The sequence below is a fragment of the Aricia agestis genome, chromosome Z (genome assembly GCF_905147365.1).
Source record: "Aricia agestis chromosome Z, ilAriAges1.1, whole genome shotgun sequence".
In the NCBI taxonomy this organism is placed as follows: domain Eukaryota; kingdom Metazoa; phylum Arthropoda; class Insecta; order Lepidoptera; family Lycaenidae; genus Aricia; species Aricia agestis.
The window spans coordinates 11,910,602-11,935,912 of record NC_056428.1 but is presented as its reverse complement, the minus strand read 5'-3'; the positions used below and the strand labels follow the sequence as shown (position 1 = coordinate 11,935,912).

At 34.2% G+C, this 25,311-nt stretch overlaps 1 protein-coding gene across 2 annotated transcripts in view; it reads right to left on the bottom strand.

The window, feature by feature from the left end:
- Positions 1-25,096, bottom strand: part of LOC121738961 (ataxin-1) — a 35,472-nt gene extending 10,376 nt beyond the window's left edge. For both annotated transcript variants that reach the window (XM_042131251.1, XM_042131250.1), the window contains exon 1: positions 24,831-25,096. The gene's annotated coding sequence lies outside the window, so the exon portion shown is untranslated. The remainder of the gene's footprint in view (positions 1-24,830) is intronic.
- Between the last annotated feature and the right edge of the window lie 215 nt (positions 25,097-25,311).

Here is a 25,311-nt window from a genome sequence, read left to right as displayed (position 1 = left end):
GCAACACTCACATTAATTGGTGTTGTCTCTCGTTGTAAAATGTATTTGGGTAAGAGAAATGTATTTTTGGAACCTTTTTATAGATTAATAAAGTTGAATTAATTAAATGTGTTTTGGTTTTTGAAACTCACTAAGTATTATTTAATGATTATTAAGCTTCAATTTAATGAAAAGTTTGACAGATAATGCATGGAACTTGTGTTGTAATCTGCATTTAATTACAGTTACGTAATTAATATTCGTCTCTGAGTGCATCACTTAAAGAACCTTTAATAGCTATCAAGTGTTGTGCCTAAAGTTGGCGTCTAGGGCAGGCAAACCTTCGTCATTTTATAAAAGCTAAATATATTTACGAGTTCCAGCGACTATGGAGTTTAGGCTGCCTTTACTTTAGCTGGCTCTTGGGTCACTAAATCAAATTACATTCTTAATCACAGACATAGATCAAGATCTTGATCTATGTCTGTGTTCTTAATATAACTATTGCGAGTAAACTAACATTTTATTTTCTTCCTCAGATTTTATAAATTTCTATAAAGTGTCCAAAAACATAATAATAAATCGTCTTTAATATAGAATTTAACGATCTGTTTTATAAATATTCGGCTATTAAACCCGAATGTCTAAACTCAATTTCGTCAGGTCGTAAAATCTCTTTTAAAAGCGAACTATGTATTAACACCAATAACGCCTCCAGACTATTTACAGATTCCTGAAAGCTCTATCTATAGTTTAGTAGAGACTGAATGTAGTTTTTCACAAATATTATGTTGTGTAGGTTATTAGATTTTATTTATTGTTTTTTCATTAGTTAGATTACGCTCAAAATCTTGTTCCTAATGTTTTTCATACTGTGTAGATTTCTTTGTTTTTTTTCCACGAGATTTTAAGGTTAAAACTTATAGAACAACTGAACATAGATTTAACTGTAAATATTGACTACGTCTACCCAAGCGATGCAGGCTGTATGTTATCTGGATTAAATATTACCTATTTACTTTAAAATCGAATGAGTTATACTTAATATAGGCGAGGAACATACAATGATATTATATACTATTAAATTCAGATGAGTTTCGTGCTACAAGTAAACATACAATGTCATAGAATACATCGAATTCATTAGCCTTTTTACGCTGTAGTCGAAAATCAAACGCTACGCCTAGTCATGTAGTCAACAATTATAGTCATACTCTGTACCTAACTCCCACCTGCTACAACAGCTGGCCACAGCACTATTGTTTCGTTACCCTACTTGACTACCGTTTCCTTTTTTAGATCTTTATCGTGATTATATAATTACTTTTTTATTACTAACATGTAACAAGATTACAAAACCGTTTTTTGAATATTTTTTAACAACCGCAGGCAAAGAGGTAATGTTTTAGGCTTCGGTGATAATTTGTCAGTACATACAATAATTATTATTAATCATAGCTGTGAATCAATGTCGATTAAGTACTTTTGTATAACTAGGGCAAAATCATAAAGTTAATATACTTATGGGCAAAATTACACCCTCGTGTCAGTGCCAAAAGCCCAATTTTAAATTTTACAAGTAGGTACATAGTTGAGACTTGACAACATTTTAGGTGTATCCATATTTAATATCATCTTCACAACCATTTACAAATATTGCCGACAAAACCTTAGAAATAGCGCACTGCGGATTATCAAGCTATAGCCTAAGCTACTTTAAATGAAATGTTAAAGTCAAGTAGATTAATCTAGTGAATTGGCGTATAGAAAGGCTGAATGAAGTATGGGCTTGGTCACGCGACAGCTGTTACGTAAGCTTAGGGTTTTGTTACATTAGCCTAACTGCAGGAAAATTTGAGGCTGCGTTTCTACCGGATCTGAGCTAAGCTGCGTTGCGACTTGCGAGGAATGTGTTTTTAAGAACCAATAGTAACGCTTCATTTGCCTGACAGCATTTAGTGCAACGCTTCTATTGGTTCTTGTAAGACACACTCCTCGCAACGCAGCTTAGCTCGTCTCCGGTGGAAACGTAGCCTAAAGCTAAGGATTTTTGTCAGGAGTTTATCTATTCAACGGCGCATTTAACTGCCTAGCGTTAGACAGTTACCAACTGGTAATTGACTGGATTTTTATTCGATTTAATAAAACAGATAATTTCATTTCATTTTCAATTAAAAAATCAAAATATCTTTTCTTTGACGACGAGATCCTCTAACAAGTAGCTTTTTATTTTTTCTTGGTTGAAAACAAATACTCTGTGAAAGTAAAACTAGACTAAACTTTCCTTTCTTCGCAAATTTGTGACCTTTTGTCTTTTCTGCCGATTTCTAGTTAAGTGGCGTCTATTAGGTACTTGCAATTAACACTTCGGTGCAGGCGCGTCACGACTGCATGTGGATTGTGGTGTCAATAAATAGACAAACACACGCAATATGACGGAATATGACACGCGTACACCTGTGACATAGTATTGGGTGGCAACAGACAGTTTTTATGGCCAAGTGCGTATTAGACTATAGAGTTAGGTTAGACTGATTAAAAGCAAAGTAGTATGTTGCCATTCGTCACCAGTAATATGTGAAAATGTATACTGACTACATGCAAAAAGTGTTTAATAAATAACAATGGGCAAACAAACAAAATGAACAGACTAAATTGTAGAAAATATAAAATGATTAAATCACATACTTATAACTAAATATTTACGACGTAACTAAAATGTAGGGACGTTTTAGTCAGTGGGTTGGCAGTTCTGTTAACAGTTGTTACTCATTAACAAAATATTATTTAAATTGTTATAAAATGAGGTCAATGGCTGATGTTATAAATGGTCTATCTCTAAGGTGTCTGTATTAATTTATGATAGCTTTCGTCGGCAACAGATCGCAATATACAATCTTGCTGACGTATTTTATTACATAATTCGATGACAGTGCAATAATTTTTAATGAACAGCAATATTTCGTTATGCATAATTTACAATGAAAATTATGCCTATGAGCAAAAGTTTTAGAGTTGTGTAAGAAATTACAATTTAAAAATGCTTATTACTATCTGATTTTAAGAAATGCAGATAGAGGGTAAAGTTTCTGCAGTGAAAAATATCACTTTAATTAAGAATTTAAGTTAATTAAAAATAACATTATGAATAATTAAGTCGATTAAAAATATATTAATTATTATTTGACAAACGATGCTGGCACCCAAAAGCTAAACCTGTCGTTCTGTGTTCTTGTCGTTTCCTCAAACAGTGACAGTCTATGAAAAAGCAGTAATATTTTAAATTCGGTTCAAGTCTTTTCAGACGAAGTTAGTGTTCAGTTTCTAAGATTTTTTGGCAGGAGTTCATTTCTGCTGGTTTGCTGCTGATTGGTTAATATTTTGACATAAGCCAATCAATAGCTAGTGAATAGCTAACTTCTAATCAGAAACCTCAGAAACCGGGCATATATTCATTATATACGTCATATCTCATATTGGATTTCGTTAGCAGGGCCCGTACCACGAAACGGTTTTGAGACTCAAACAATCGTACGAGAATGTTGCGTCCTACTCTAACAAACGTAAAATGAAGTTGTTAGAGCAGGACGCAGCATTCTCGTCCGATTGTTTGAGTCTCAAAACGGTTTTGTAGTAAGCCTACTGAGCCTACGCGTTTTCCGATAAGACAAAAACGGCGAGCTGATATGGTATAGTATTAACATAAACTATTATATCACACCGATAACGATAGAAAACCATTTACATTTTTATTAACTTTTATGTATTCTCAATGAAATAGAACCAATTATATTCTAAGAAAATGTCACGCGATTACTATAAAACTATTGTGAAGTTAACATTGTAAAAATCTCGATAAATAGATCTATTAAAACGTACTGCTACAAATCTTGTTGGTTAATTTTTTACATGAAATAATAATAATTAAATATTTTACCGTTTTTGAATTATTAGGTAGGTAAGTAGGTATAGTTAAAAAATCAAGTCTAAAATCTACACAATCTGTAAATTGATATCTAAAGAAATAATAATTTAATCAAGATTTCAAATCGGAAATCTACGCATTTTTAAGCTATTACTTATATTTTGTATAATTTATTGCCAGGTGGAGTAAACATGAGTTTTCCAAAACAAAATTTTATTATAGGTAGGTACATATCAGTTTAAAAGCTAAGTGCTTCTCAAATACTCAACAGCCTGATTAGGTATTCTGTGCCAGTGCTAAAAGTGCCTCCAGATTTCTATATAAGTGTATTGTTAGGTGGAAACCAGGTCGGTTAAATACTGCTTTTCACCTCCACGAGGCGATATTTTTACATTTGGGTCGATATAAGCATTATTCCTCGGGTGATAGTGATATTAAGTTTTGTGGAAAATGACGAAGTCGCTTTTTTAGCCTCCTATCGAGCCAATCAGGGTAAATCCAGGGTTAGGTCAGATACAGGGTAAGTTTGGATACCTATTACCTACAGGGTATGTACCATGTATTTACCTATCTATAGGATTTTTTAAAAATATACCTACTCTCTGATTTAACCCTAAATCATTGCATTATTAGAGAATTATTGAGTAATTTAATATGGTTATTATCTTGAATTTCCGTAGACCGTAGTTTAATATTATAATATTATCATGTTTTTGTGTTTAAGTATAAGACGTTCTAACTTCTTTTTGGGTCTATCCAATAAATGTTGTAACGTCACGGAAAATTTTGCCTATTTGCACTAATTTTAGAAAGAAACAAAATTTTGTATGTGGTTTAAAATGTTTTGTGTAAATGTCATTTAGTAAGTGAATATTTTTAGAAATTTAATAAATGAAGCGATGATCCATTAAACCAGAAGCGGGCATCTGAACCATGAAAATTCGGTTCTGACCTTAAAAATAAGACGAAAATAACGTGACACCCGCGATAAAACCAAATTTTACATAATAAATGTCTCTGGAGTTTTCCTCTAATAATAAATTATTAAAAGATTGTTATTAACACTTCATCGGCCAGTTTTAAAGGTTTTTACAATAGTTTTTATTTTAAAAACTTTGCTGATTGGTTAATACGACGCCTTGATAATTTGGCTGTAGCGATATCGATTTTTCTCAGCAATGACTAAAGCTAAGAAATTAAAGTTCATTGTCAGTATTCATTATGTCTTTGTCTTTGAATTACTCATAGCATAACACGATTAGTCAACTTTAATAATACAGAATAATTAATCAAAAAGACCGCTATAAAAAAAGGGATTCCTATTTTGTTAACAGAGGAGAGTGATTTAAGCTTCCAAAATTTGAACATAAATTGGCTTAAGCATACACTTTAATTTGCCCATAGCTTATATAAAGTGTATTTATGGTTTTTAAAAACCATTTTGTCGCTTACGCTCTTTCCATTTTTGCTGTTCCATTGCTTGTTTTTTTTCGGCCCGGCCTCTCATAGAAGACAAGCAATCTAAAACATATCCAACACGGTTTTTTACTTTAACGCGGCGTCACCTTAACTGGTTGACGTAAGCCAAACGAAAGTGGTTGTGAAAAGATACTACCAAAATACCTCGTGAGTACAAAATAATAATTTAAAAGTTTGTATTTGGAATTTATATATTACTTTTTAATTTTTGCTTTCTTCAGTGTAAATAGAAAGCTACGTTATCTATTTATTGATACCCGTAACCCGTAGCCAGTTCGATTGATTAAGACGAATGAGGTGTCCATTATACATCTATCTTCATCAAAACGTGACAGGCTGTAGGCTCACAAGTGCGTTTATTCGGCGATGTAACGATAAAATCGATACTTTCTGGATAATTAAGCAATTCGCTGAAGTTAAGCTATTTAAGGTGACGCCGCGTTAAAGTAAAAAATTGTTTTGGATATTTATGTTTTAGATCGCTTGTTTTCTATGAAAGGCTTGTTTTCTATGTCTCATAGAAAACAAGAAATGGAAAGGGCGTAAGCAACAAAATTTTTGTCGCTTACGCCCTTTCCATTTCTTTTAATAGTTTTTTACCAATCATTTAATGGTTTTTGTCGCGTAATTTAAAAACCATAAATATATTTCATAGCTATGGGCAAATTATAGTGTATGCTTGAACTTATCTATGTACAAATTTTGTAAGCTTAAGACCCAATTTCACCAACCTCTGTTTGTTAAATCCTAACAAGGCATTACTTAACGGACCTTGGAAAATTAAACAGACTGTTAAAATACTTATGTCCCACAGTAAAAATTTAACAGCGGATTAGTAAATGCAATGACAACTTTAATTTCTTAGTTTTAGTCATTGTTGAGAAATATCGATATCGCTGGAGGCTGGAGCCAAATTATCAAGGCATCACCTTAATTTTACCTTGCTGATAGTTATTAAGAAATATTAGACTTTGTATTTTACATACATTTTTGAATATAAGCGGGAAAAGCAGTACAATTTTTTGTCGATATTTTAATCTAGATGATTTTAAAGTTTTTAAACTTTTAAAGTTCTGAAGCAAAAAAAAAACAACAAATACCGTAAAAGATGTCGGCAAAAGCTGCCAACTTTTTTGTTGCATAAAAAAATAATTGGCCAAGTGCGAGTCGGACTCGCGCCCGTAGTGGTTCCGTGCCGTTATAGAGCAAAATTATTTGTGTTTTTTTTGTACGGGAGCCTTTTTATTTTATTTTAATATAATTAATAATTATTAAATTACATCATATATAATTTAAGGATTTTTGTATGGGAGCCCCTTAAATATTTATTTTATTTTGTTTTTAGCGACTTTGTTGTTGTAGCGACAACAGATAGGTATGTACATTGTACATTGTACACAATCTGTGAAAATTTCAGAAGTCTAACTATAGCGGTTCTTGAGATACAGCCTGGAGACGACAGACAGATAGACGGACAGACATCAAAGTCTCAGTAATAGGGTCCCGTTTTTACCCTTTGGGTACAGAACCCTAAAAACTATCGCATTCATCGAAGAATTGCGACAGACGTAAGATGCCAATGCCAAATTCATAAATAAAAAACAAAAATAACCCGATCGATCAATTGCGCGTCACTACACACGCTGGCAAGTCTGGCAAGCCTGGCAAGTGCTGTCCCCCGGCTTGCCAACAATGCTACATTCTACTTTTTATTGCGGATTAAATGCTTGGGATTCTACCTTCGCTTCACTGGCAATCGCATTAATGTTTTATGTTACCTGCGGGTATTTTGGGAACTCAATCTTTAATGAAAATAATGTCCGTTTTCACAAACTGCCTCCTAACCCCAAGTGAAAAGTAATCGTCTTGTAATGGTCATATTTGACAAAACTACTAACCTAAGCGACATTTCAAGCCTGTGAAATTATTGTGATATACCCTTATTGGCCACTGGCAGACACTTAACTTTAGGGTGCGGTTGCAACCTTTTCACCGATTGATTGGTGAAAACGGGCATTAGTTTACCAATTTCGAATACTTATTTTATATTTTTAAATAAAAAAAGTAAATGTCCAGGTGAGATTTCCAATTTAATCAACCTATAAGCGTAATGTCAAACAGCTAATATAGCCACCATTGTCGTAATTACCTCGTAAACGACCCCACCCAAACTGCGTCAATGGCTAATGGTGGCCTCGCGGTGACAGTGGCTATTCTGTCACCGTCCACAGAATACTTAATACCACAATAGAAGTGTACACAGTAAAGCATCTTTATACTAGACCGCACATAGCTAGGTATGCACGATTTCACATAGCTTGCGCCAAAGTTTTCTTTACTTTTCTTTTGTAAAATATATGAGGAGCGAGAGAAATAACATAATATATTTCATTATTTAACCGAAAGTTAACTTTACTTCAGACTAGCGAAAAAGCACACGTGCAAATCTTGTCTCTATGTTCTGTTTGATTTCAAAGGACACCACAGTGTTAAATTACTGCATCAAATTATATTTGTATTATCAGCCAGATAAGTAGAGAATCTCTGTCTCTGATCAATTTGATTTTCAGTAAGTACGTCTGTGTATTAAACTACTGTTATAATATTTATATTGTAAAACTCTATAATAGAGTTAACAGTAGCGCCACTGCATACTAACAGCGCGTGACTATACCCATCTGTGTTGATTGTATGATAAGACGTTTGTATTCAGCGCGCTCAGCGAAACGCTAGTCCTTGTTTAGTATTCTTTATGATGATGAGTAAGCTATTACTGTGTACATTTACGAAAATTTAATGAATGCGATGCACCATACGACCATACGTAATTTGGTAAGGTTGTGTGATGTGTTTTATGGAAAAACCTAGGCGATAGATCTCGATTAACATTGAATTCACATAATCCGAACAAGTAATGTAGGTCCGCTACCTGGCTGTTCAAATAAATTTCTCTACTTTCTATTTATAAAAAATATTATGCACTTACAGTTACAAGTTGGAAGCCGGCTACGTGAAGTTGCAGCACGACGACGTGTCGTCGCGACACGTAATTTCTATGTATTTCTATGAATGTGTCGCTAGCTTCGTGTCGCTCTAGCTGGGCAGGGTATTTCATAGAAATACATACAAACCACTAAGTGTCGCGACGACACTATGTCTGCGGTTGCTTCATGTCGCCCGCTGCCAACCGGCACCTTAATTTTGTTCATAAAAATTGTAGAGCTAAATGTGTTTTCGCAAAATTACTCTCTTATTCTGCTATAGGTATATTTATATCTTCTAACTGTTGCAAAATAAACAAAATATAATTTAATATGTCCATGTAAATAATATAAAACTTAAGTTCAGAATGTCACGATGATAATGATAACAAAATATAGAAACGTGATGTAACATGTTATGTGGCAGCTGGCTTAAAACATACTATCTATACTTACTAATATTTTAAATAATAATTATGTATGTCTGTCATCTCTTCACGTCTAAGTTGCTAAAACGATTTTCATTTAATTCTGAGATGCTGTCAATCCCGGAAACAGATATAGGTTGGTATTTTTCCGGGTAACATATATTTTGGTTTCCACATAATAAACATAATTCTCTGCAACGAAGTCGCACACAGTGTTTATAGTTATTAAAATAAATTATTATTATAATAAGCACAGCAAAACAGTGTTATCACGAGTCTGTAGACACGTGTATATTATACACAATGTGCATTTTGTTATATCTGCTTATGCTGCAGTCCAAAGTTCGATAAAACATGTAAATGTATCTTATCTATTGATTGCTAACTTTTCGCGAGTTATCGTACTGATAACATTATTATTTACTTACTAGGATTCAAATAAACAGATATTATATAATAAGCTTTTTAGGGTTCCGTACCCAAAGGGTGAAAACAGGACCCTATTCATGAGACTTCGATGTCTGTCTGTCCGTCTGTCTGTCTCCAGGCTGTATCTCAAGAACCGCTATAGCTAGACTTCTGAAATTTTCACAGATTGTGTATATATGTTGCCGCTATAACAACAAATACTAAAAATAAATTTATTATTTTAGGGTTTCCATACAACAGACGTGATATTTTTGTTGGCCTTTTTTGCTCGATATCAATAATGGCAACAGGTAGGCACTTGATATTTTCACAAAGGCCTTAATTATATGTCTACTTCAATATTTCAATATATTAAAAACACAATTTTTGGTCTATGTTTGCTCTATAACAGTACGGAACCCTTCGGGCGCGAGTCTGACTCGCACTTGGCCGATTTTATTTGCTATTAACGATCTTATAACGCTTATTATTTTGAACCGATAAAGAATAGGGGAATTACGCAAAGGTACACCAGCACATACAGTAAATAATCCTACATGTTGCATACGTCATAATAATATTGACAGAAACGTATTCAAACGGCGAACAGTACATCAACGCACAGCCCAAACCACTGGACGGATCGGGCGGTAGGCATCCGCTAAGAAAGGATTTTGATCAATTCCAACTCCAAGGGGTTAAAATAGGGGATGAAAGTTTGTATATAATAATCCTTCTTAACGCGAGCGAAGCCGCGGGCAAAAGCTCGTATTATATATAACTAGCTGTCCCGGCAAACGTTTCTTTGCCATATAAAGTATTTCGCCCGTATTATTTTATTGAGGTGACTAAATAAGTATGTCACCATGGTAACGTCCATCGCTATCCCGTCGCACAAACAATGGTCGCCGTCAGTCTCGAGTTGTAATAATTTAGTATTATTTACTCAACAAATTCACTTAATAAGTAAGTACCCAGTAGCCGATTCTCAGACCCACTGAATATGCACATAAAATTTGGTTAAAATCAGTAAAGCCGTTTTGGAGGAGTACGCGGCCTAACATTGTGACACGAGAATTTTATATATAAGATTAATTATTGTCATATTAATCTTTGAGAGATCCTGCAGAGTGAACACTGCATAGTGTTACAATACCTTACATAGGTTAATTAACAGACAATCTACGTAATTAGAAGATTTTACTAACCATTGATAAAGAGCAGTATATTAAGATTTAAGCACAACAAAAACACGGATTTTTAAGAACGTCTGTACTAGTTTACATGCATAATTAATAATAATTATTAAGTAAGTAATATGTATTTAAATATGTACATAAAATATAATATTATGTTCTAAATTTAAAATTCTTTTTATTAAATTGGTTCATTTAAAGGTTACATTCAAATCCTTCTACTCGTATTCATAATCGTAATATTATATAACATACCGAGTCAAGGTAAAAAATTGATACAACGACCTTTAGTACATACATAATATTAATATTATGTTTTAATGAGGTCAGTATTTTTATAAATTCTGACAGTTGAGACTTAAGAGTAAAGAGCTACAGGTGGCTACAGAATTTAAATAGAAGAGCGATGCAGTAGCATAGACTTTTGTAATGCTTAAAGCATAAAAATATCTGGAAACCCTCAGAAGTTTTTTTTGCTACCAGCTGTACTTGATCCTGAACTTTTTCAAATGTATAAAGGTTAATTTATTTTTAATCTCTTAAGATTATAGCTCACAAATAACACAATGGTTTTCGGGCCCTGGCTGTTAAAATCGTGTTTCTTTCCATAGTCGGCCTTATGTACTTTTTTATAATATTTGGTCATAATATTGGTGTGACTAATATTTTGAAATAATACAATGTAAACTTCCTAACTGATTATGTGTAGGATGATGGTATGATGTAAACACACTGTTGCTATGTTTACGTGCGGTTTACACGATAACATATAGCTCTGTTTACATTTGACAACTAACCTTGATAAAAACTATCAAAATGTGTTAAGTTCAAAAGCTATCTTTCACACTTTACCCATATGAAAATCACTATTAAGCTAAAGTCACTTATCTCATAATTATTTAACGAAATATTATAACCTCATGAATTCATCAAACGTGTCAAAACTCACACGATTAGCCCCGCGTTCCATTTGATGTTACAAACGATCAAAACGCCAAAAAAAGGAAGCATTTTGATCAAATTGAACGCGGGGTAGGTAGTAAAGTATATCAAAAGAGGTACTGATACTTTATCTCAGATATGGGTTTTTTGCTTTACGTCAAAGTTATCAAAGACTTTTGTAATTTGTAATATAGCTATGTCCACACTATGCGCTTTCATCTTCAATTTTCGTCATCAACATTTATATTGGCGCATTAAATAATTGAATGCGTAAACGAACGTAACGCCGACATTGTCATTTTTGTTTTTTTTTTTTTGGGGACGCGTCGCGGGACTCGCGGGCATGCCTCACGTTCGCTGTTGACTGCGCTATGCCCTTGACGAACAGAAAAAGGCACAGTGTGGACAAAGCTAATGGGGATTGGGAACTTAAAATAGAAATTACCTATTTCTAAGAAAATATGTACTTATCATAATGATAAAGGCTGAGAAAATATTATGTTGATTATAATGATAAAGTTTATCGCGGTATCGTGTGTGCAACATCATGCTGTAATCATTGATACAATGATGGTTACGTAAAAATTTTGAAAATTTGACAGATAATGATAATACCAAGAAGCTAGGTCTAGGAATATCGGATTGCAAAGGTTATTCTGTATTTAATACTGGCTTCATTCTACACAACAGTTCTTAGAATTTAAAAGTAGGAAAAATGGTGTTTAAAACTGTTTTTGATATTTATAAGTATATTGACTTCGAATTCAAGATTCAATTCAGACTACTCTTACTGCCTACTTATTGAAACATCTGCGTGCGTTGACAATGACTTACCGAATCTGTAGAATTTACTACAAGAAAACATATTTTTGTTTTAAAATTTACAATTAAGTCATTACTCATTACAATCACAGTTAAGAGGATACACCAGGGGCTAGAGAAATGAATAAAAAGTACGTGTAATATCTATAGCTGTCTCCCTTACCTCAAGCCTATACCGCAGAACGCGATAGAGACAACTGCAGAAAATCCAAAAAATCAACGATTCGTTGTCCCCTGATTCCTTCTCCAAAACTTAACCGATTTAAGTACTTTTTTCACTAAGGATTAAAGAAAGGCTTGAGCTGTGTTCCTATGTTTTGCTTTTTTTTGTATAATCTAGCCAAATCTGTTTTCTGGACGTTTAAACACAGCGGAAAATCTGGCCATTTTTTTGGGTTTTGGAACGTTCATATCTTATTTAATAATTAAATTATGAAAAAAAAGAAAACATAGGGACATTGTGTTAGTGGCCGTAGATATTCAGGAAAAAAATTATAACTTTACGAGCATTATCCAGGGAGGAAACAGGGGACAACGTTTGTATGGAAAAAAGGGCGGTGTGGACTCCTCTTAAACAAATGAAGCAACGAAATCCCAAGCTTCTCCTACACTCTACTTTTACTACGTTACGAATCATACGCGGTTTTGCTCCCAATTTGTAAGAGTTCGTGGTTTTTACGCGCATGGTTCGTTTGACATGGTTGCGTAATAGTATTTACGCGGTTTCTGCGCATGCGCGGTGTACCCGTCAATGAGCCGGCAAGCAGCGGCCGCTTCTCAATACTTATTCAATGAGTTCTCAAGTACTTGTCTGTCGTTATGTCTATTGTGCTTCTGATCTTGTAAATGCATTGCCAATAGCGATATTTTAGGTACCTGTATTAAATATATTTTTTTAAAGTGGTGGCACATTGGTTTATGGAAAAAGGCATGATTTAATAGAAATACAAAGGCAAATACACAAACCCAAGATTTCGCATATAAAAAAAACATAACAGTAGTATTTGGTGTATTTTATATTTGTGTTGTCGGTTTTGTTGTTTTTTTTTTTGTTTTTCAAAATTCTTTATTGAACATAATAATAGGTACACATGTACAATTGGATTGGCACAATTATACTGAAAACATGTAACATATTTAAACTTACAGGCTAAGCGCAACTCTTAAAGTTATCTGCATGATTTTGTGTTAAATTTTTATCAGACAGTTTACAGAACTGTGGTCGGTGCCACGCCTTTATAGATCTCACCGATTGACGCTAGCAAAAAGCCTAAGCTTAAGACTACCTTGACAGTTTAAAATCACGCTTTATTCTAAAAGGCAGCTAACACAAAACTAAGATTTCGCAAACAATAGAAGCGCGAGTTGGACTCGCGCACGAAGGGTTCCGTACCATTAAAGAGTAAAATTAAGTAAAAAATGTTTTTTTGTATGGAAGTCCACCTTAATTTTTGATAATTTTATTTTAATTTTATTATTAATTATTAAGGTATAAATATACTTGAACTGAGTATTTTTGTGAACATTTCAAGTGCCTACATAATAATTGATATCGAGCATAAAATAGAAAAAAAATACGTTTGTTGTATCGGAGCCCCCTTAAATATTTAATTTCTTTTGTTTTTAGTACTTATTTGTTATTATAGCGGCAACAGATACACAATCTGTGAAAATTTTAGAAAACTAGCTATAGCCGTTTTTGAGCTGTATCTCAAGAACCGCTATAGCTAGCCTGCGGACAGACAAACTGACAGACAGACATAAAAGTCTTAGTAAATAATAAACATAAACAGATATACTATACTTAGATACTTTTATATTTTTAGGGTTCCGTACCCAAAGGGTAAAAACGGGACCCTATTACTAAGACTTCAATGTCTCAAGTATGTCTATCTATTTCCAGGCTGTAACTCAAGAACCGCTATAGCTACCCTTCTGAAATTTTCACATGTTGTGTATTTCTGTTGCCGCTATAACAACATAATAAAATAAATATTAAAGGGGGCTCCCATACATACGTGATTTTTTGGCCTATTTTGCTCGTAATCAATAATGGTAGCAGGTAGGCACTTAAAATGCTCTCAATATTCTTAATTATTTTGTACTTTAATAATTAATAAAATAAAATAAATATTTACGATACCAAAAACCCATACCAAAAACACAGTTTTTGCCAAATTTCGCTCAATAACGGTACGCAACCCTTCGTGCGCGAGTCCGACTTGCACTTGGCCGATTTTTTTATAATTACAATAATTTTTTGGTCCTTGCCACGCCTTTGTGGGCGCCGAATGCCGATTGACGCTAGCAAAAATGTAGCCTAACTTAGTCTGAAGACTACCTTGACGGTTGGCAGCATTGAACTTGACAGCGTGACGTCACTGGTCACACGTGTACACAAGGCCGTATCGCCGTGCGCCGGAATATCACGAAACTATCACCATCATCAGGAAAAAGAAGAAAAAAAAAAAGGTAAAGAATGACACAAAATATTACCAAGAGAGTTCACATTTGTAGAAAAAGAAGTGAACAATAGGTACATAGGTCCATCTTCGCTGAAAGAACGCTAAAATTGTATCTTAATAACCTTAGTAACAGAAAATTACAAAAGATATACTTATGGATTTTTGAAATTTTTATATACCTTGATTAATAAATAACTGAATTGTTAGATCAAGAATCTTGAAGATAAAATATAGTTTTTTAATCAGTTTTAAATCTTTATGGATTTTTACCTTAAGAGCATCGTGCTATGAACATTAGCATTGAATATAATTAGAATTGATTAGCCATTTCAATTATCTGTTTAAATAGTTAAACAATTTAGTTATTAATCATAGCTGAATAAATAATAACTGACCTTTACCTATAAAGCTATTTTAGTTAGCGCTAGGTCCTTCAGTAGACCCATGAATAGACTTTTTTTCAATTCATTAGTTGCATAAGAGGCGTTTAAAGGCGTTTTAAAAAACGTTAATATAGGCACTTTTGCTTACCATATTATATAAAAAATTAAATTAATAGATAACAAAACACAATAACAGCACAAAAATGTCGTAAGTGTTAAATCTAACTTTAATCAAAATATTTGACATTACTTCTGAAAAATGGTATAATTTTTTGCTGAAAAGACGCGAATGCTAAATTTAAAAGTGCATAACGCTCAAAATTGCCACATTTACAAATTTTTTTACATAAGCATTTATTTTGCATCTTTGCAAATTGCATTCTTGCATAAGCATTTCGCAAAGCAACTGGTAGCGCGAAAGTTGTGACGCAAGCCCATTGACTAGGCTACTGCCCAGTTACTTAATCTCAAAGCCTAGACTTAGATTTTAGTGTTATATAAACACTAGGTTTGAAGGCGAACTAGATTTGTACCATTTTGAATATTATGTAGATCATAATTAAGGACGTGAATGTTTGAACCAGATAACAGTTTTTAACCGACTTCCAAAAAGGAGTAGGTTATATTATGTTCGGCTGTGGATATTTTTTTTTATTATTCGTAGCAGGTAACTAACAATTTTTAACTGTTAATTACCTGCTTCGCGCAGTAACATCCTCATTTCATGATTGATTCATAGGCAAATAGCGAAGTTTTGTTGTTTAGCTGGATAATCCAGCCTGGATTATGTCAAGTCAATTTGGTGGCTGGGTTTTACATAACCCGACCAAATTTCGTAGGTCCTGTGAATCAACTTCTCTGATAGTAGGAGTGCCTAAAATGTCTACGACCTCACAATAATCAATTAACATCCATTGAATCCAGATGGATTATACTATTGTTTGGTAAACACGTATAAAGTAGAAACAGCTAACTGCAAAGGGCGTTGATAAACAAAACCCACGCACGACCATTGTTTGTTACAGCTGTACCCCGATTCTGTAAGACTGTAATTTCAATATGACATTAATACAGCCTCGCTCTTTGTTCGATTCGGTCAGCTTCCTATCACACTCAAAATGGCATCTTATAAGTTATAACGTTAAACATACATCAAACGCGATCTCGCCCCTTTGTCAAAACGCATTCACAAATCACAAGTTTCGATAGCGAAGTTAGATTTCAAAAAATGCCTTGACACATTTCCCGCGTTACATTTGACGTTAAAAACGACCAAGACGCTCAAAATGCCTCTTATTTTAACGTTTTGATCGATTTTAACATCAAATGGAACGCGGAGTAAGCGATGCGTTATATTATGACAAATCACTCAAATCCCAAACATTTTTGATATATCTAACTACTCTGACGTATCGTTTACATTTAAATAGTAAATGCATTTCGACTAGGGGCTTTGATTTCAAAAGAAATGTCATATTTTTCTCGCCATGTTAATTACATTTTTGCAAATTTTGACAGAAGATTTTCAAAAAATATCCTTGATCATTGGATATATATTTGCATGTTTCACAACTCACACACAAATCGACCGCTATAAAGAAAAAAAAATTTAACAAAATGTTTTATTCCAATTAGCCCGCCCTGTATTGATAGAGTCAATTTACGTTCTCACTTTTTGCCATCAGATTCTGGTAGACCTATATAGGTCTATCAAATTCAAACAGCATTATAAAATGCCGTTTGAATTTGATAGGAAACATACTGAATCGAACAAGAAACGATACGTATTAATGTAGAATATAGCAAAATCGAGGTACTACGTTTGTGATGTGTAATTAAAATGCTAATTCGTCTCGTTACTGTCCGATTCGCAGAATCGCGACTCACGACGATAACAATATGGCCGATGGCGTTCGCTATTTAAATTAGTTTTTTTAAATATATTTTTAAGGCCACTGTCCTGAAGCGCACAAGTATACCGTTATTATGCCTTAATTAATGCCAACTTTAGCAAAATTTGCGAAATCTAGACAATATTTTTGTTCCTACAGTTTCCTGCATTTTTTATGACACAGACAAAGGGAATTCTGTAAAAACAAAGCGTATTCTGACTACCTCTTCAAGTATTTGTCTCGAAATCCATGCTTATTGTTTTTATTCTTTTGTGTCATGTAAGTACTTAATTTTGGTGGCTGATTTGCAGTCCATTAAGCCATGGCATTTTCTATTCAAACGCGAATTAGTTTTTGAGTTTAAAAGAGCAATTTCACAGAAATGCGGTGGGCCTTTGATGAACTGTCTATGAATTATTCGTTTGACTTGGAAGGATTCCCTTTGTGTGGCTTCGTGCTTTGCAGAATATTTAAAATGTTAAATTTACAGAAATTATATAAAAACGCTTTTAATTTGTAAAAATAATTTTGAAATAAGCAGTAAAATGTTTAATTAAATATGATTGTGATAAAGAGTTCGTAAATAATATAAGTATACTGCTGCTGCTTTGTTAAGTATTTATTTGCTGTATTTTTTCTATAAAAAAGTTACTGCTATAACATTTAACTCCTTATAATAAATGATAATACTGCTGTATTATCATTTATCAGTAATGACACGAAAAGTAATTAGGCATAACTCTATCCATGAGTGAAAATTCAGAAACTTTAGAATCTTTGAAACTTAACACCTCAAAACAGGCTAATGTCGCAGGTTCACAATGTACTAAGTATTTCAGATTTAGGGTGGACCTATGTGATTTAGTTGGACTAGCTTAGCGGACAGATGTCGCATCAAACTTTGACTTTACATAACCCGACCAATTAACATAGGTTCACCATCTGCCTAAGCGATTTCTTTGTTAGTACTTAGCACAATATGCTGATGATGAATGTAGTTATATTGCAATAAGATACCGTTGCAGTCGTGGGAATTATACTTTAACATGAACTTGTGCGAACCGTAAATCGTAACGCGATCGTCTCTTTTGTTTTACCTTTTTTTTCAAATATGTTGCCACGGATTTATAAATGTCTCTACATTGGTGTTTGGAATTTCCGTAAAGGTCAATTCTATTTTAATTGAGAGACATTTTAATAATGTAGAGTTCTTAATTTGAGAGAAAATGACTCGAACTTATTTGTAGAGTTCTATTTAAATTATATACAAGTTTAAATATGGCTGCTACAAATAACTTTTTACAAAATGTAACTTTTCGTAGAGACACATTTATAATGTTTTTGTTATTAAACATCTTGTATAGCATTACACAATACAACTTTCAACGAAACATTATTCTTTTTCACATTAAATATGCAATATTTAACTAAAAAATACTAGTATTCTAACCCATATTATTAGCAATAGTGCACAATGCAGGTATAAACTAATTCTGATAGCGTGGGTGGTTGATACTCTACGTAGAGTATGTACATTGTACGCCCACGGCTGTTATCTTTGACATGTAATGATAACTCTGTTTTCTTCGCCGCCAGCTATCTGACATGGCAATTTGTTTAATTAAATCCAAATGGTGACGTGTACGAAATTATTATTATATAGAGTTTGAGAAACATTAGTTGCACAGCAGAAGTAGAGAATGACAGGGAGACACAACGTAGTCATAGTACGAAACTCTTACAAAACAGCATGAGTATGGAAAATGATAAACAAACATAATTGAAGCCATGTTACAATATTACGATGCTAGTTTGCTCTTGCTTTCGGCATAAAATAGTAGGTATTCCTGACAAACAATCTTTGATAATTTATTCAACCACCTTAAAGGCGGAATTTTGCAAAAATCTTTTCTTAGTGCCTACATATCATATTATTACCTATAAGCTTTGTTTGCTATATAATGCACATAGATAGTAAGCATCAAAAATATGGTTTTACTATGAGCTCTATCGAAAAGCAACTTTGCAACATGATACCACATGACACTGCACAAAGTAATATTTGCCATTTTGTGTTTGAGGTAATGGCATAATATTGTGATTTTACGTATATATGTACTCTACTACTGCAGCGGTTAATGAGCGATGTTTGCCGAATCTTATCTCACAGATAAGATTGTTATAGTCAATGAATGTGAAAGATACGAACAAAGAGGTTACGTCACAATACCTCGTTAGTTTAATATTAACTAGACTTTCTGCTTTATTACGTTCGTAAAACCTTGTAATTTAACTGTAAAATAAAATAATATAGTCTTTATTAAAATGTTTTGCGCTAACTCTACAAGACCACAACGCGAAACAACGTCGCGAAGAAAATCGTACACGAAATGCTGCTATAGTAACTATTAGATATCGAGCATCGCTACTGTTAGTTTTCCCGTACAAATTTTTTTTTTTTTGTAAATCAGATTAGCGGCCTAGGCATGAAGACGTACCAGATAGGCACATTTTTAATATTAGTATTGATGCACTGATTATCAGTTATGCTTTTTCTTGTGTTGTGGCAAAGAACAACAGTCCCATTACTTTATCAATACGAAGCAACCGAGACTCTACATTTTCGAGAAATTTACACACTCGATTGGATTGTAGTCATTATTCAAAATACTTTTGGCTTTGTTACCCCCCGCTGAGGGCGCCAGGGCAAATGAAGTGCCATTGTGCACCTACACCGTGGGACAAACATGCCTATTATACTGACAATAGGCAAAAAAAACCCGGAGACAGACACCCAAGATTGAAAATATCAGAAGCGGCGTCTCTACGGTGGAGACTCAAGTACTTTTGAGTATCCAGTTTTATAACTGTACATTATTGTCATTTATAGAATATAGTAACTTGAGTAATTTCAATTGAATTATAATTTGTGCATTTTATTTTTAATATAAACATGTTAATAATATCCATCACAATTTAGATAAAGTTACTATTATAGTATTTTGATGTTATAGATTGTTCATTTGAATTTTAAATTAGTTTGTACTTTGTATCTAAAACTAATAATATTATAAATTGAAATAATAACTGACTCTAAAACTTGTTTTAAGAAATGACGAAAATAAATATTCAGATTATTGTTAAATGATGTTTATCATAGAAGCCTATTTTTATCAGCAATTGATAAAATAAACGAAATGAGTGACATTATAAAAAATCTGAATTGCACAACCCTGTGAAAAAATGTAACATTGTGTCAAGAATAAGAAAACAAGTATGTACATCAAGGCGATTTATCATAATATTATAATATAGAATTTTGAATACCTAGGTTACACGAGTCGTTTAGATCTACATAAATATAGAGGCAGTAAATATGAACAAGGAAAAACACCAAAAATGGATTTTTATAATACAGAACACCTATGAAGATAGTTCATAGCTCTCAAATATACGTGGTGCAATTGCTAATTGACATCATACTATTATTAGCTCAGCTGTCAAGCGCCCAAAATGGGCGTCTTACTCTGATATTTAAAGTAACGTACATGTATTTTAGAAAATGGTTTAACAGTTCGTGACAGATGAAAGGATGATAAAAGGTTATTATTATTTTGAGTAAGTATTTAAATCTTTGTTATATTTAATATATGTAAATATACAAATTCAGCGCTGCTCTAGTTGAGCACTATCAAATCTATACTTCTATACTAATATTATAAAGCGGAAGAGTTTGTTTGTTTGTTTGTTTGTCTGAACGCGCTAATCTCAGGAATTTCTGGTCTGATTTGAAAAATTCTTTCAGTGTTAGATAGCCCATATATCGAGGAAGGCTATAGGCTATATTTTATCACGCTAAGACTAATAGGAGCGAAGAAATAGAGGAAAATGTGGAAAAATCTATACTAATATTATAAAGCGGAAGAGTTTGTTTGTTTGAACGCGCTAATCTGCGGAACTACCAATCCGATTTGAAAAAATAGGAGCGAAGAAATAGAGGAAAATGTGGAAAAAACAAGGGAAATTATATGAAATTGCTTATTATCTTAAGAACTACTGGAGCAATTTTTATGTTATTTGGCAAACATGAATAGACCACGTGAATAGAGCACATAGACTATTTTTTTTGCGGAAAAATGTACGGTTGCGTGAAATTCCCAAATAACGCGGGCGAAGCCGCACGGAACATCTAAATATAATAAAACCGTAGGAAGGTCAATTCTGTACATTGAATATTTTTGTACAATAATACTTGGGACGTGGTCTACTATGCTAACGCGGACGAAGTCGCGGGCAACAGCTAGTATAATATATTCTGTGGTACTATTTTGATCCTAGTTGCTGCTTGAACTATGTTATGTTAGTAGTTAATACCATGCTTCAGTTTATAGGTTTTCTGGTCGTAACCAGTAGTAATTGTATGTAGAGCAGCGTAAATACAATAAACAATTAATGCCTGATCACGTTGGGTCAGAGTTTATCACACAGATAGCTCTTGTAATTTTCCTGCTTGTTCTAATTTTGCACCAGATAACTCAATTATGTTTAACCTTTAATGAAAACTGTGATTATTTCTAATAGCGTCTGTGATTGTGTTGTAATTGTTTTGTAGCGTTAGAAAAGAAACGGAAAATTAGGTTAGAAAACAATCTTAAAACTATAAAAATGTTTCAGATATTCTGTGAATTCTATGAGTAATTGTCATAAAAATATTCACAAAATGAGCAATGACTACCTAATTCACTTTTGCGAAACAAAGTAGCCATTTATTGCCATTTTAAAATTTAAAACTCACAACAAAGGCCCCTTGAGAGAGCGTTTCAGTTGTAGAGTGGATTTACTATTTATTGTTGCTTTCCTAGTACATAGTTCGAAGAGGTTTTATTGCTGAACCACTTTAGTTATTTGTAGGTTCTGCAAATAGGAGATTATCAGTTCAAATAAGTTATGGTTTTTGAGAACTCTACATTTTTCAAAGAAGAAGATTTTTAATTAATCTTCAAGGAGATGCCGGTTATGTACCTATTTCAGTCTTATTATTATATATTTCGTAAATATACTTAATCATTAATATCATTAAGTATGTTCATTGATTAGAGATTTTATAATTATTAGATATTTTGGGCCTCGTGACCGTGAGCACATGATGAAGGAAACTTTGAGTATTGGAGATTTGTATTCGTCTACATTTTTGCCCATCACCGACGTCGATTGTGCATAATGTAGACATCTACCGTAATCATGGTTATCAATCATGCTCAATGTGAAAAGGAGCCTTAGCTACAACATGGATGCAATTTTAACAGCTCTATCAATGTTATGTAACGTTTACGATAGTTCTAGAGTATTTCCTGGCCGGTCACAGTAGCGTAAAGATAACCTCGCGCCTAGTAACGTCGTCGTTGTTGTTTTATTTGGCTACTAATATCCTGAGTCGTTATGATAGTATGATGAGAGTTGGTTGGCTACTATAATAAAGTTATGCTTTGTAGTATTTTTGTATTCTTTTGCTATATAATATTTATTTTTAAAAGAGGAAAAATAATTAAAAGGGATCGTGAAAATATAAAGCATTCATCAATCAAGCTACCAAAAAGGTACACTTATCTATACTAATATTATAATTCTGCAGAGTTTGTTTGTTTGTTTGTTTGTTTGAACGCGCTAATCTCAGGAACTACTGGTCCGATTTGGAAAATTCTTTTACTTTTCTATAGCCCATTGATTGAGGAAGGCTATAAGCTACATTTTATCATGCTAAGACTAATAGGAGCGAAGAAATAGAGGAAAATGTCGAAAAAACGGGGGAAATTGTATGAAGGGGTTTATTTGAACGCGCTAATCTCAGGAACTACTGGTCCGATTTGAAAAATTCTTTTACTGTTGGATAGCCCATTGATTGAGGAAGGCTATAGGCTACATTTCATCACGCTACGGAATAGGAGCGAAGAAATAGAGGAAAATGTCGAAAAAACGGGGGAAATTGTATGAAGGGGTTTATTTGAACGCGCTAATCTCAGGAACTACTGGTCCGATTTGAAAAATTCTTTTACTGTTGGATAGCCCATTGATTGAGGAAGGCTATAGGCTACATTTTATCACGCTACGGAATGGGAGCGAAGAAATAGAGGAATGTCGAATAAACTGGATAAATTATTTGAAATGGCTTATTTGAACGCGCTAATCTCAGGAACTACTGGTCGATTTGAAAAATTCTTTCAGTGTTAGATAGCCCATTGATTGAGGAAGGCTATAAGCTATATTTTATCTCGCTAAGACTAATAGGAGCAAAGAAATAGAGGAAAATGTGGATAAAACGGAGGAAAATGATTACTAGAGCAATTTTTATGTTATTTGGCAAACATGAAGAATAGACCACGTTAAGGAACAAAGGCTATTTTTTGCGGAAAAATTACGCAAGCAAAGCCGCGCGAAAAATCTGTATATAATAAAATCGTAGGATAGTCAATTCTGTATATTGAATATTTTTGTACAATAAATAATACTTGGGATGTGATCTACTATGCTAACGCGGACGAAGTCGCGGGCAACAGCTAGTAATAAATAAAGCGACTTCAACGATCTCGGAATGATTTATATTCGGTAAATCCGACGCTAGCTTTCCGAATACATAATCACAAGGACACCTTGAAGGTTATAGGTGGATAAAACTAGTTTAGTGTTTAAATCTGTAATGTGTTTTTGTAATATTGTGTTTAGCACTTCGGAAAGTGTCATACTAACTACCGGCGCTCGAACGAAATGTATATTTAACGTGTTCAAGGCTGAAAAAGCAATTAACCTGTTTTCATTCAATACGAACAATAAATACGTTTCACGTTTGTCGTACTGCAGACGAATACATATCCCGGCGCGGCGCGGTAGGTAGAGTAGAGACGTGGAGCGAGGGCGGAGTGCCGACTCCGTGATACGCTCAGAAACAACCTAAATAAAGCGGCCAGCGGGGAGCAGCCGTCTCGGCGGACGCACACACACACACACACACACGCCCGTACCACCACACTAGTGATGTAACGGATATTCGCATTCGCATTCGCATTCCCGAATATCCGCGTATTTTTCAATATTCGCATTCGCATTCGCATTCGCAAAAATTATGCGAATATTTTAATAATCAAAAAGAAAATTATTATATGCATGCATTTGAAATAATATAATAATACAATAGATAACACTTAGATTTTTTTATTAAATCATACTTTTACATTCTTAATTAAAGCCTCATTAGTCATTTATGAAAAAATAACTTCAGAGATTTTATCAAATCTAACAATATCAGCCTTGTTGGTATACTATGTAAGGTTCGCATTCATTTAGTAGTATATTATTACTTTACTATCATTTTTAAATAAAGTTTACAATTTCTATTTACTAAAAAACTAAACAATTACTTGAAACATAAAACATAAAACTAACCTCAAAACAAAATAAAACTTTTAGAATGAACTTTCTGTGACTAAATTCATTCAATTATAGTCTGTCAAGAAAGTGAAGAAATTAAAAAGTGGCAACATCGTAGTGTCTTCCCTTTCAAATGAATCTAAGAAAAAAGGGGCGACACTACGATGTTGCCACTTTTTAATTTCTTCACTTTCTTGACAGACTATAAGCAATATCGGTTCGGCTATGTTCAATTTAAAGATGGCCGACACGAAACGTCAAACTTGTCGAACATTTTACGCGCGCTTTTTTTGAAATTTTAAAATATTCGCATTTGCATTCGCATTCGCATTCGCATTCGCGAGTGTTGAAGATAAATATTCGCAATCGCATTCGCATTCGCGAATGTGAAAAATCCAACATTCGTTACATCACTACACCACACACGCCGGCCAGACGAAAATAAAACCACTCGTATGCGCCATGCAAATAGGAAGGCGGTATAATAGCATGAACGAGGAATCCTTACGTTTCGTGGCACTGTCGAAAGACGGTCACGGGCGCATCTCAAGTCGCGGGTCGCTGAGACGCGGATCCGAGGGCGCCGGCCGAACTGGTTTCGTGGGCGCTCGAATTCCAACGGAAAAACACGGGCGGGACGTCCAACATTCGGCACTGGTATCGCGCGGTTCACTGCGGTCACACGGGCGAGGCTCTCGAGCGCGGGAGGTGCGACGTTGGCGCGGGTCGCGGTGCGACTGGCGGCGGCACTACGAAGTACGAGGGGCCCCGTGCGTAGTGAGTGGCCGTGAGGCGCGGGGACGAGGAAACCCGGCGCGAGTACGCCCGCCCGGCCCGGGAGGGGGAGGGGAGGGGGGATTAATCACGTAGTAAGTATGCCCCGCGACCCGCGCCCCTCGCAGCCCGCGCCGCCCGCGCCTCGACACATGAATAACTAAGTGCAACGACGTCGTGCCAGACTGAAACCGGACACTTATCGGAGCTAAATG